Raw genomic sequence first — 14,515 nt, 5'->3', positions numbered from 1 at the left:
AAGAGGTGGTTTTTAAGGCCCCCACAAGCCTCCGAAACCCCACACTTCGTGCGTGTTTTGCAGAGGGGGATGGCTGCAGCTGGCTGTGCAGAATTTGCCCTTGGGGACAGGTTTGCCTGCCAGTGACGGAGAGGTGCCGGGTGTAAAGCACGTCATCTTCATCCTCCTCCTTTGTCGGTCCCGCTCTGGTATTTGGCTGTGGAAAAGTCGTTGTGCTGCAAGTTAGGCTCTGCCCCTATTCTGGATGATCTCCAAGAGCACACAGGAACACTGCTCCTTAAGTTTCCTGAGCCTACAGTGCTGCCTCCTTGGGGCCCTCCCTGCACATCCTGAACCACGGAGCCCTGATACACCCCATGGAAACCAGACCTCCAGGCCTCTGTGTCTTGTTTGCACTACTAATCAAAGGACACATATCCCCACCCCTGCAGCCTTGTAGAAGCTCTAAGTTAGGAATCATCTCTTTGGTGACACGTGACAGATGACAGTCAAAGCCCATGACATGCAGGCTTTGCAAAATTTTTAGCACCGTTACTTCTTATGGTAGGTTGCATAAAACTTACAGATAGATCCAAACAAAGCAACTAGACCATCTTTAAGGTCCCTTCCAACCCGAATCATTCTATGATTCTATGATAATACAGTGTTCAGCGCATCCCCATCCTCCTTGCCATCACCATTCTTGTACAACCTCTTAAACTTGGGTCAAGGCCTATGGACTATCCAGAGTCATCCTTTTATGTAGGACTTCACACCAGGGAATCTATCCTGCAGGCAGCTTCATCCTGCTTTTCTCCATTTTTAACCTTGGTGGTTCTTCACTGAATGCCCTCTGTTTCCTTCCTAAAGAGTTTTCTTTTTCTTTTCATTGCCACCAGCCTTCCTCTTCTTTCTGGTCTTCCATTTCATGAGCTTTTTCATGATTTTGAATTCCTTTGCTCTTTCGGAGGGGGTAAAAACATTTTATATTGGTGATAAGGTAATATTTTGAAAATTAACTTCTCATAGTCACGCTATATTGATAGATATATGAGCACACACGTTCCACTTTGACACTGATTTTGAAACATTATAAAAATATAACCAAATACATTTCATATTGGAAAATAAGAAATTTCAGAATACTCAAAACCTGTGGAAACAGAACTTTCTCGCATTATAAAAACGTTTAATTTTGCGGAAGACTGGTTTTTCTTTGGTATTCTGTTCTCCAGTAAAAATACTCAAAACAGGTACTTTTTAGCGTTTGCACAAAAAATAACGTCTTGTTTAAAAATCTTCTAATGAAAAATGTCCAGTAGGTCCCAAAGCTGGGTTCATTCCATGGTCACAATCCCTATTGATGGTGGTGAGGTTAGTCACGCTTGGTAAGAGATACAATGAAGAACTAACAAACATCCTTGCTGTTTTGTGCTTGTCCCAGCTTTCCTCCACTGCAGGCACCCCGCTGTGCTCTGATCTCTTGGTAGGAGGCAACGTGGTATTTGCTATTTGTTTCGCACCAACCATGGAGCCTCATTTGTTACAAGCCTCCAAGGACAATCCTGGGTTCTCAAGTGCACATGAAATATGGCTCTGTTGGTGCAGGCTGACGGGCCCTCTCTGTGGGCAGCTTGCAAGGAAACTCACCCGTGGCATTCTGGCACCATTCTGAGCCCACTACCTCTTCTCCTGCTGCTTCTGCTTCCTCTGGCATTTTCAGTGTTACCATGGAATGAGGAGTGAGCCCCAGAAGAGGCACACACCTAGAAACACAGCACTTGTCCTGCTGCTGCTAATAACTATTGACACTTGGTTTTCCACACCTCCACAGAGGTGAATTAAGCTTTCTTTGTTGCACAGAAGAGCTCAAGCCCAACCATCAGAGCAAACAGAAACCAAATTCTGGTGATATTTGGATCCAAGGCTGGAGCTGCACCTTTGATACCACAGTTTAAAGCCGTCTGCACAAACAATCTTGGCTCTTTTCACACTGCAGTTTTCTATGCTGCCAAACCTCAGTATTTAATCAGGAGGCAGGCATGGAAAGGAAGAGAAGAAAGAAAAAGAGAGAAAAGAACAAGAAATGTGACATGTTTTTACCAATTTTCTAGGGTTTTTTAGGCTTTCAGGTACAGGCATCTCATTGTGTTAGAATTTTTTCTGTAATCAGAAGGGCTAGGAATATAATCATAGATTCATATATATAATCATAGAATCATATATATAATCATAGAACCATAGAATGGTTTGGGTTGGAAGGGACCCTCAAAGGTCATCTAGTCCAAGCCCCCTGCAATGAGCAGGGACACCTGAGAGGTTTGAACAATCACACACTACCAATGACTGGTGCCTCACGAAGAGCCCCAAACATGATAACGCATCTCCAGTTAGCAACAGCAGGATCTATAACATTTCCTGATCACATCAGTGAAAAATCCTTCTTGTTTGCAGAGCAAACTTGTGTTTCTGAGGTAAGCAGCACATCATAACACAAGAGTTGTGAAACATTTGTCAGCAACCTCACTTTTAAATAGAAATCAGCATGTTGCAGCGAAGGCCCCAACCATCTTGCTGAAAATAGAAGTGATTAATGACAGTAATATGTAATAATTAAAAAATACTCATTGAAGGGGATTGTGAACTGTTTTTGACTAGTGTAAGGTATTGCCCAGTTGGATTGAAAATCTCTGGGATGTTCTTTAGGGATACAGCAAGGGACAGGGGTCCTGGCCTTTGAATGAGGCTCTGTGACTGTATGGTAACAACAAAACATCAGAGAGTAATCACATCTCAGCAAGAGCTCCAGTCTTCTGGCCAGAAACACTAAAAATCCTGAGTGCCAAGATCAAATTTCCAGTCACCTTGCATCAGCCTGACTCTGCTCACACTGCAAAGTCAGCCACTGGTGGTGGGAAAAACAGGCTGTGCTGCTGAAAATCCCCTCTCGGATTTATTTCAGACTGCTACAAAATGTTTCTTCAACTTGTACACCAGTCTAAACATCCATTCTCCAGAAATGGCTTTGTTCTCTATTCAAACTTTGTTTCCCAGCCATCGGAGACACAGGACCAAAGTGGTCTTTGGGCATCCCAGCCAAGACTTTGGCTGAGAGCAGATTCCTTACTCCACCATGAGGCCCAAGCAATGTCCGTTAATGCACCATGCCCAAGTCTCTGGTCTTACTTGCTGGTGTAAGTCATCGGAAGTCCACTGCTTTCCTCAGGGTCAGGATTTAACACATTGTATTTAAACTACCACTGAGTTCAAAGGCCATTCCTCTCAATGTCAGGACTAAAGCCCTCCTAACGAACCTATGAGCAGTGCTAGGGAAACTGAGAAATCTCAGCCTTTGCAAATTTAGTGGAGGAATTTTCCCTTAGTAACAAATCCCTTAGCATCTTTTGTTTTGGAAAGTATGAAAATGTTTCCACATAAATTTTTCCAAAATGCAACTCTCAGGATTCTCACATTGCCCCGATGCTGAGAAATCCCTCTGCTCACCTCAGAAAAAGTTAAAAAAAAGACAGCCCATGAAATGTCTGAAAGATGGCAGCATCCTCAAGCATCCCTAGCCTTGGGGTAGAAAGCTAAGCCATGTTATCCCTGTTTTTATCCTGGGTTCTTAGGGATTCTTGCCACGTTGCTGGGGGTCTGGCATCTCTGGGGGTTTTGTCTGCATTCTGGGGCAACACTCTAGGTGTCTGTGGGCTTCCTGTCCCACAGCATGATTGAACACAGCACAGGAGCCGCAAGCCCTGGAGAACACCACAGCCGGCTGGCAGGAGAGCAGGCTGCACTCCTGCAGACCCGTGGCTGGGGCTGGGCTCACCAAAACAGAACTACTCTCGAGGATTTCAGCAGTGATGAGGGATGATTTCCTGACAACAAGGAAATCTTTCCATTATAAATGTCCCAGACAGTCCCAACCCAGAGGCAGCATGGTGCTCCAGTGAGATGGAAAAGTCCTCTGCACAGCCCAGCAGCTACACCATGAAAGCACAAGACTCAGGAACCTGCCCCAGGGCTGCTGCTGTGCAGACTGGGACTCTTTCCAACCAGCTTACTGCCTATCAAAGCCCTGGGGTTAGCTACCAAGTTATTCTGGCTCTCCCCATACCTCTCTGCAGAGATGCTCCCTCCTAGGGAATGAGTCACACCTTACTGAGAGGCCGAGAAACCCTCCAGAGGTGCCTGTCTGTGTGTTGACTCAGAAGGAAAGAGATTGCATGTGTCTGCCAACACTTAATGTCTTAACCCGGGGCTCTGTTGGGGCAGCAGGCTCATGCTGTGCCGACCCCAGGTGAGCTTAGGGTGCCCGGCTCATCCAGCCCATAGTTTAACAGCTTCCCCCCCCTCTGCCTTTTTCACACCTCCCCGTTTTCCTGCACCTCAGCATGTGCTCGCACATAAGCAGCACGGACGGTGGGTGGGTCCCCCGACTACAAACAGGGCCAGACTCGCAGTTTGAGCTCATCACAGATGGCCTCCACGCTCTCCTAACAACAAGGAGAGCACGCGGGCAGCAGAGTTTGCTTCACAAAACCCATAGCTCTCCAATAGCAAAAACGACAGGCCAGGAACCCCTCCAGGCATCTCGCGTGGGTTTTTAATGCAACATTCGGGCAGAATCTTTGTTTCAGGTTTTGCTTCAAGTTGATTTCTTAAGCACATACACATCCAAGCCCGGGCCTCCAGGCCCCCAACTTGTGCAAGAGCTCTTTTGTACTTAAAGTCCTAATGTCCATGTTGCAGAGCTCCTCTGCACTGTACGGTGGGCTCTGCACAATGCCTGACAGAATGAAATGGTACAAAATCTGTTGATAGATCATCTGTGGAAGGCTTGAACTCCAGCCAAGACAGATAAAAATAAAAGAAATTAAAATAGTTGTGTGTGTGTGTTTTATGAAGGGAACATTTATATTTTTAAACCAGGAGTAATTGTATTCTGTATCTGAAATGGCATCTGAAAGTGATTTAGTGGAACAATGTGGTTTCTGATTGGTGCTTGAACTAGTTCCAGAACATTTTTTATAATAAGCATCATAAAGATCCCAATTATCTGATCCTTTTTCCTAACATGGTCAGAGAGGATGTTTCCAAAGAAACGGCTTTCGGGTTGTTTTTTTTTCCTTTGTGGCACTGATCCTGCAAACATTTACATACACATCTCGTGAGTAACCCCAGAGAAGTGAACCAAGGCAGCCCTCAGCAGCAGAGCTAATCGGAGAGTAAACTACTAATGTTCAGATTTGCTAATCACGGCAATCCATAGACTTTCAGGGAAAGGTCTGCTTGTTATTCTGAGAGCTGTTCAGGATGCATTTACGATTCAATAAAGGAGGCCCCAGCATTACCAAAATAATTACTTACTCAAACAAGCCTGTAAAACTTAAGGACTGCCCCAAATAAAAGGAGACTTCCCTCCCTCCCCCCAGTTTAATAACATAAACCTAGTGAAATGCATCTTGCTGCCATAAAATTGGTTCTACATGCCTTAGCAACCATTGATTTACTAAGTGGGCAGGGAGGTCAGATTCTGCTAGGAGGGCTGAACATACGCAGAGGATTTTTAAATCTGAAAGTTTTGTCCACCCCGAAAAATGGAAAGCAGTTCATATCTTACACTGCAACTTCACTCTCCAAAATAAGACACATAAAAGCAACAGGCAATGCTACTGATTAAAATGGAGCCATTTTGATGATCACTCAGTAAAAGGGATAAATAATGACCCTAAACCCCACTGTCTGTCCCAGAGGAGATTGTCCCTGACTGCAGAACCTGCTTTACGTTGGCAGCATCCCCCTTGTGCTGGGAGCCTGCAGGAGGGCTAGCTGTCACATCCCAGGTATTGCCTTTCTCAAGCAGCCCTCACCAGGCTGCAGGCACAACTCCAGCATCACGCAGGACACCAGACCTCCTGCCGTGAGCACTGAAGGGCAAAACCAGGCATGGATCACGATGGCAGAAGTTATGTAAGGCGGCATGCTGGTAGGAGCAGCAATAGGGCCTGTTATAGGACAAATGATTTCCTCCTGACAGAGACAAGAGTCTCTGCCGCCTTCATAACATCTCTTAAACTCTTCAGCCCACAAAAAAAAAACACTTTCCTGAACTGGCTTTGGCTAGGTCCTTCCTGCTACACACTGCAATAGGGGAAACACAGGCCATCCTGGTCACCAGTGCCCTTTCAAGCACCACCTCAATTTCTCTCTGTTTTGAGCAACACGGGGTTTAATGTGCTGCAGGGAACAGTTGGTTGCCACCCCAATATCCACGCATGGCAACTAAGAACCTGCAGATGTTCTTGTGTTAAAAAGGACTATGTGTGACATCACCCTCAGGGTCCTCTTTCGCTACCTTGTTCTTATCTGGAAGAAGGAAACTCTCCTCTATATAGCAAAGAAGATATATCCAAGAAGAGAGCAAGGGAAACTGCCAGGCAGTTGTCCTTTTTCAGTCTATCTATGGTTATGGGAAGGTGTGAGGGACTAAGTAGCTTGCTTAGCCTTACACAGCAGGGCAGCCAGAGCACCAGCAGTGGGCTTGCATTCATAGTCAAGAGGAATAGGAAAACAGCTTTAAAAAATGCCAACTGATTGCTTGTGGGTATGAGCCGATAGAGACCATAAACCATTCTTTGCAACATGTTCCTTGCTCTCTGCAAACTCACACTGAAGCCTACTGTGGTTTTGCAGTACTTCACACCTATCCCGCACCCACCTCACCTATAAAGTGTTGTCAGACCAATCTTGGAAGGTGCTCAAACCCATGTCGCCCCCAGCAATATGCAAGGGTAATTACCCTGAGTGTTTGGGTGGACCTGGAAGTGTCACCTAACTGCAGCAGCCACCTCTCTATCAGGCTGCCCCTGGTAGCTTGGATCATGTTCGGATGATGTGTGAACACAGAGGTGGCCAAAAATAAATAATAGAAGACGCCTTACTCCCCTGAGCACTGAGGTGCTTGTGCCAAGAAATATTCTCGCTTCTTGCTGTGTCTTTTTGTGGTGGTTTTCCTGAGACTGAAAACACTCTTCCACTGCAGAAGATGCAAAAAAATTCCTGCTGACCTCAGCATTGAGTTTCATCTTTTTGAAGCTTTGTTGCGCCTCTAAGATAATTTATGAGGTGTCAGGATTTTCCAACCACAAATGTCTTGGACGAAAACCGTTTTTACACTACAGATGCCATGAAAGAGAAGCAATTTCAGTCTGTTTTTTCTACAGCACTGTCTGTGTCCACAATGAAGCACGGGTTCAGAGCTCCTGGAGATTATTTGTGTAAGAGTTGTCCGGGCCAGCACTCCACTGAGGCTCAGGCTGGGTTTGATTCCCCACCTTTGCCTCATTGCCCTGATCTTCTCTGTTGGGAGGGGAACTCCCATTTCCTGGTGCTGTGCCACGAAAACATGAGCTTGCCAAGTTATTCTCCGTATGTGTGTATGTGCGCGTATGTGTCGAACAAGCCAGAAGTGCCAGAAGTAAAAAGATCCATTAACAAACCACATTTTGCAACATGCACAAGGATCCCTAGATTTCTCATGTGTGGATTTCTCTTCCCCATGCTTTAGATTTTCGAGGGGAAAAAGGACACCAACAAAAACCCCCAAGAACCCAGTTTAGCCGCCTCTAATCCAGTATGCACCTCAGTCTCCATGAAAGTGTGCTTGGGATGACAGCAGTATTTCCCTTGGCTGGGATGCCCAGCCTCCTGGCTCCTCTGGAGCTGCAGAGCTGTAGACATTCCGCTGAGTAGTTTGCAACCCTGCCTGCCAGGAAAACCCAATGTCTCCATGGAGAAATCTCAGCGGAGGAGTTTGATACTCAATCAGGGATGGAAAAGAAGGGAGTTTATGCCTCCCTGAGACCAATCCCTTCCCTAAAAAAATGTAAAAGCAAGAGGGAAAAAAGAAAAGGGATCATATTCTTACAGACATCGGCCCAGACACGCCAGTAGCATTGGTGTATGGTGTACTGTTTTTTGTCCAGATGGGCCCAAGTCATGGAGGCTCAGACCAAATGTCTGTTTAGGTCAGTGGGAGTCTATTGACTTTGATTCAGGCCTAATGTTTGGATCTGAAGCTGGACTTCCAAAAGTCTGGGCACACTTGCATCTTCTGGTGAGGGGGGCTTGGTTTGGCCTGGCTTTGAGATAGGAACCAGCTGCAAATGTAGGCCTCCAAACATGTTCTAGAAAAGAAGTTATAAAAAAGCCCCTTCTTGCTCAATGCATTTATTCCCTGTGGGCCAGATTCTGACATCTTCATTAACACTGAGCAGAACCTTGCTCCAAGAGCAGTTACATTGATTTGAATAGGGCTATTCAAGAAGTCAGCAAGTACCTAATGTTAGCAAGGGTAGCACCATCTAAGGGTCACATCTGTTTGGTTCATTGACATACGCGTTCTTCCTTCTTCCTGCTGTTAGCACACACTGCTACAGAAAAAGCACATTGGGTTCCCTTCTTCCTGGCATCTCTTCAGCAAAATGCTGCTTGGAGATTCTTCCTTACTGGTAATGTGATAAGAAACAAAAAGTACAGGAGCTCAGCTTATAGCTCTAACAGCTAGAAAAATATTCCTATAATAAAAAGGAAGCTGTGATCAGAAGGTCAGAGCTCCTTCCTGAGCATTGCTCTAATCATCTTTTGTCTGCTTTCTCTTCCAGACTGAAAAATAATGCCCGCATGCGAAAGCAGAAAGACACTACTGCCTACCTACACCTTTTTGTAGCCATCCTTTCCTAGAAGTCACTCTCTTGTGAGCCACTTTAAATATTAAGTCTGCTGCTTTGGATCACTTTGACAGAACCAGGTAAGGGATCACTCCTGTGATTGCGGATAGAGGAAGTTAGCCTTCTAGCGTAGTGCCTGCAATGGACAGCATGTATCAGCCTCATGAATTTCCTGTCTTCCTACCCTGAGTTCTGTGAGATGTCTGAAAACCAGCTTTGAACTGGGCACTTAGACTATTAGAGAGCTGAACAAATCCCCGATTTAGACAAATAGGTGTACCTGATTCACACGACTTGGAAACACCTAATACCTGAACATTTGCTTTTCTTCCTTCCAGGACAGTGACCAGCTCTTGGTCCTACCTGTTTCAGGGAAGACTAACTGCAGAAGAGCAAAGCAAAACAAAATCCATACCTTCTGGATTCTCACACCATTATCTCCATCAGGTTACCTCCCAGTCACATAACTAAGGTTTGTCCCAGGTAGATCTTCTTCTCCTTTCTCCAGGGAGGTAAGGGTATTTGTACTGTGATGTTAATATGAATCCTCATGACTATTTGCATTACACTTCCTAAGAAACAAGGCTGCTTACACAGAGTGGCTGTGTCTGTAAGGACAGTTAAGAGTCTCTTTCCAGTTATGAAGAATGCTAAATGTGCAGCTCCAGCAGGCTAGGATTTGCAAAATAAATGCACATGATTTGCTAGTGTCAACGGTGGTCTGGTACCTGATAGTTGCGTGCAGTGCTGCAGTGAGCCCAAACAATCCATGTTCCCCTTACCGAAAAGGAGGCAAAAAGTCTCCACACTTAGGATAGTCAGCTTTCCTCACCGCTTCGAGGAGTTAGGATGAGTTTTTAACTAATTTGTATAAAACTACTTCTTTCCTGACAGTTTTTCTTAGACTTATTCTACACAGTGTTCTCAGATATTACAAACAGGTATCCAAGATTCTGCTGCTTTTCCTGCAGGCATTTACAGACTTTATGTCAGCAGCAAATTCTGTTTCCCTGGTCTCCCTCAGAAAACTAAATTGCCAGTGTAATGAGAGCAAGTGATAGACTGTTGTTTGTCAAGAAAGACCTTCTGGCAGAGGTTAAGAAGAGAATAACCTCTGCTCTTTTAGGTTCTACTCTGAATGAACAGATGAGCAGAAGACAGTTGCCAGTCCATGGAAGCACAAGGTCTGAAAGGGAACAGTTGAGTTCTGGAAAGCTGCTTGCAGCAAAACTGGGATTATTGGTCATTTATAGGTTGGAAGCGAACATAGTGGCAGGACATGGAAGTTGGTGAAATAATTCGTCTGCATACACTTCACATGCAGGAATGACTTTTACATGAGCAAAATATCCTCAGAAGATGGCTCCTGCTTAAGACTTGAGATGTCTCCTCACTTTAGAGAACGTGGAGGGACGGTGTTAAGTCTGGTGTTAAGTCCTGGCCTAATGCTCCCAGAGCCCAAAGGCTTTGCAACTCAAGTTCCAAATGTGCTGGAGACTAATATATGTAAACACAGGGAGTACTGAAGCACTTTTTGGAGATGGAGAGCAGGTTAAGTTGTTTTGTAAGATACAGCTAATGAAAGACCATTGTTGCCCTGAGGAGAAAGGAAGGGAATTACACTATGTATGTATTACAAATGCAGCCACTAAGGCATAAACAAAGCAACTTGCACAAAACCAGGCAAAAGAGGTTGCTGCAGAGTCAGCGGTTTCAACTCAGGTTTCCTGTGTCGCAAACTAACACTTTAATCATCTTCCTTCTCTGTGAGGGAGAAACGAGTATCAGAGAACAGAGTGAGTCTCCACATTTTTCTAGCCCAAGACAGAACTGTGTCCATTGTTGGGACTAGCCCCCTAGGAGGAATTATTTCTATTCAATTTGTGTGTGTCACAGCCAGATAATGCACTGGGTGGTATTTCCCTCTCTTCCCCCAATCTTTCTCTTTTATGACCACATGACTTCACCCCCTTGTGTGAGTGACAGTACCCATTAGACTAGACTCTGATGCAAAACAGCTGTATGGAGAGAAGGGGAGGAAGGGAGTGGGGAACAGCAATTTAGAAAACAATTAAGAACATCAATTCCAATTCATTTGCTTGGCCAGGATAAGTAATTTCTAAGAGGTAACTTGATCTGTAGCGGACTGAGATTAAAGGCAAACTCCATTATCTCTAGTTTACAATCTGGAGGAATTTGTTTTAACTGGTTACCAAGGAAGATGCATGAAAAAAAAAAAAAAAAGGAAAGAAAAAAGAACCTTTGCCTAAAAATGTCTAAAAAATCCTCCTGTTTTCTTCTTTTAAAGGACACACATGGATTTATTAATTCTGCTGAGAGTATGGTTGTGCTGCCTTGCAGCAGGAACGGTTCAGCTTTTGAGAATGCATCTCTGCCTGCAAGAGCTTAGAGATTCATTTTATCAAAATCAATTATGCCAGTTTTAAACTGCTGTTAAGATTTTGGTGTAAAGATAAACTAGAAACATGAGACACAGGGTTCAGAAGCAGATTCACATTCCACAGAGAAAGCAGCAGGGTCTGGAGGAGAACACAGTTTGCTGAGCACCCGGAAGCCCCAAGTTTTCTCCTTCTGGCTTTGACACTACCACATTCTCTGGATGTGAAAGGTGATTCCCTGCACTGCTTTACCACTGCTGTGAGCAACACGGTGGTAAAGTACTTGGACACCTCTCAGAGGTGCTGTGAGACTCCATGAGTAAATACTTCAAAGTCCCTTTGAATACTGAGAATCTGAAGGAAGGCACACCATAGCAAGGGGCTGTGACTCAGCGGACACAAACTCCTGTGCTCACACTACCGTATGGGATGACACCAAAAAGTGAATATGTGAGTGGGACAGCCACTGCTTCTCTAGCATGGAAACCCTATACTCCAGAGCTCTCCCCTTCCACCTTCCTTGGCTCTCAGAGCTTTGCTACAACCCTGTGTCTCAGTCTTTGCCCCAACCCCTACTGGCCTTGATCCCTCATCCTTCTTTTGCAAAATACAGGACTGTCAAGAAGCCAAGATACCCTACAACTTCAGACCATCAAAATGCTTCTCAGACCATTGGAGTTACCACTTGGAGAGCTCTGGTACTCATTCTGGGCATTTCTCCTTGGAACCCAGAAACAGCAGCTGTTGTGCTTACAGGACCATAGAGGCCACATGAGTCTCTGGATCTGATGTGAGAACCTGAAGGGTGGGATAAAAGCAGACATGGAAAAAACCATCCGTGAGCTGGCTTGAAGTTCAGAGTTGGCCTTGGATCTACATTTCCCTGGCTGGACCCAGACTTCAACTTCTCATGTGCAATTTTGTTTGTCTTAGGGACAAACCGCATTGCTGCCATCATGAAATGGCCAGCCTGCGCTTTATACAGCTGCACCCCTATTAGCTAAGACTCCAGGGTGATGTAATCACCTCAGTGGAAATAGGAGCTGAAGAATGTGATGTGACGAATTTTCCCGGACCACCAAATAAATTAAAAAGTAGGCTCCAAGCCCAGAAAGGTTACCCTCCCAAATAAACACGTCCCAGTCTCCCTTCCTCACACACACTTACCTTCTTGCACATCAGGAAGCTGAACTTCTCACAGACTTCATTACAGACCTGGAATGAACAGGTTCTTCCGGCAAGTCAGCATCTCCCATACAGTAATTACTTTGGTGTGGGCATTTGAGAACAAGACAGAACTGTATTTACTAGAAATATTCTCTTAGCATAAACTTCTCAGTAGACTTACTTTTGTCTTGTTGCCAGGAAACGTATTTGGGGCCTCTTGCTAACTTCACATTTCTTTGATTAGAGGGGCATGAGCAGTTTGTTCTGTTACAGGGAAAACAGTGATGAGAAGAACTGAGAAACTGGAAAGCCTTCTCTAAGCACATCCACTTTGCAACAGCATGTAAGACCACCCTACTCCACAATCCTTCTTGTGACAGTCACGCTTCCAGGGGTTGGTAAGAAGTGGGGGGAAACCCTTCTTGCAAACATGCTTCCCCAGAACAGGGAACGTCATGGTAGACAACCTTACAACCTGAGATTATTTAAGCAACACAATGGTTATTGTGAGCTCCAGGGTGAAAGAGGGGCCATTCCACAACCAACAGCAACAAGCAATTTGAGGAGTCAGCAAACAGTCAAAACTGGTTGGGTGGGTGAGGCAGGAATTTAAGAAACCAAGAATATAGTCAGCCAAATTGGAGTGTGGCCAGGAAACACAAGAGCACCTTTGATCTGCCAAAGAACACCGCCAGGTCTGTAGTGACAGTGAACGGCCAGGGATTTGGCCTCACAATCTGCTCAAAAACCTGCAAGGTGGGACATGCACATTTTGTGCCTGGGTCAGGTCATGATTACTTCATGGCATGAGACAAGGCACCTAGCTTCTCTGGGCCCAAACTGGTCTGTGTGCACAGCTCCCTGGGTTAGTACTTGCCTCCCTCTGGAGACTCAGTAACAGTTTGTTAAATGCCTGGTTCTTTTAAGAGTCAAGGTGATCCAGACAGTGCAAAGTACTTTATTTTTTGTCCTGGAGAAACCAGCCTCCTTCAGAGTCTCAGTCATTAAGACAGCAGCCGTGGTAATGCAAGCTCCTTTGATGGAAGGGGTAAGTGGGGAGATTGCCAAAGGAAGGATTAGCTGGTGGATGTCTTGAGCTGCAAGGGTGTCTCATATGGATTTGTGCAGGATTTTCACTTCAGCCGTCCTGGCTGGAATTCCTGTCCTACTGTACCAAGACATTCTCCTTGTAGGCCCTGCTCTGCTTCTAGCAGCAGTGAGGGCTGCCTGAGGACTGGCTGCTAGCTGTCATTCTCAGCTCTCTTGTGAGGGAAAGATACAGAGCATGCCAAAGAAACCCTAGCCTCAGCTTGTGGAAAAACTTACCTGTTGTACTCATACGAAAGTGGCAGCTTTGTCCAGGGACAGGATTGATTCAGGTGGGATTCCCAACTTGGCTACTCAGTGATACAATACTCTGGGCCATTGTCTTCTCTTCCACAGTAGGGATTACCATATGCTTCTCTCTGCACTGCACCCTTTGAGACCTATGAATGAAAGTGCTGTAAGCTCTTTTGTGCTTTTAGGCCTAACCTTAAGTAAACACCTTTAGAAGGCACAGTTCCAACATATATACTATGGCAGCAAGTTTCTCACTATTCCCCAATCAAAAGGAGGAGCACAATCTCTGGTTTTCTCCTGTCTGTGACTCTGCCTCCTCCTTACTCTTCCCCTTTGTCTTAATCTTAGATTTCTGCCACTGTGCTTCTATGGATACATCAGGCTATTTGTGTGCAGTCATTGTTATGGGACAGAAAGGGAGGACAAACTGCAAGGCAGGTTAGACCCACTTCTACATTGTCTAGTGAGAATGTGAGAATTTTCATTTTGAGAAAACAACTTTCTAAGCTTCACGGTACAGTTAAGCCTTAAAGGGTGTTAACTACAAATAAGATTATTATTTCCTAAAATGTCATTATTTGAAAGACATTCTCACAATGGGGTTTTTGAGGATGAAAATACTCCAGCCTTTCAAGTCTCCTGCTTTCTATGTCAAACATCTCTCCTTTCATGCCACCATCTTTGCAACTCAACACATGCCCAGCATGAGGCCAAAGCTTCTTTCTGGCTCCTGATCCCAGCTGCTAGATGCTGCTCTGTCCACTCTCGTCTGACAAGCAGGGTACAAAGCTGGAGTGGAGCAAGGCACTCTATGCCTCTCTCTGTGTGCTGCCAGTTGCCTTAAAATTTTCTTTAGCAGGCAGGATTACAAACCCATCGATAGGTAGGTGTCCA

The sequence above is a fragment of the Strigops habroptila genome, chromosome 8, assembly GCF_004027225.2.
Source record: "Strigops habroptila isolate Jane chromosome 8, bStrHab1.2.pri, whole genome shotgun sequence".
Lineage (NCBI taxonomy): Eukaryota > Metazoa > Chordata > Aves > Psittaciformes > Psittacidae > Strigops > Strigops habroptila.
This window is presented reverse-complemented; position numbering follows the sequence as displayed.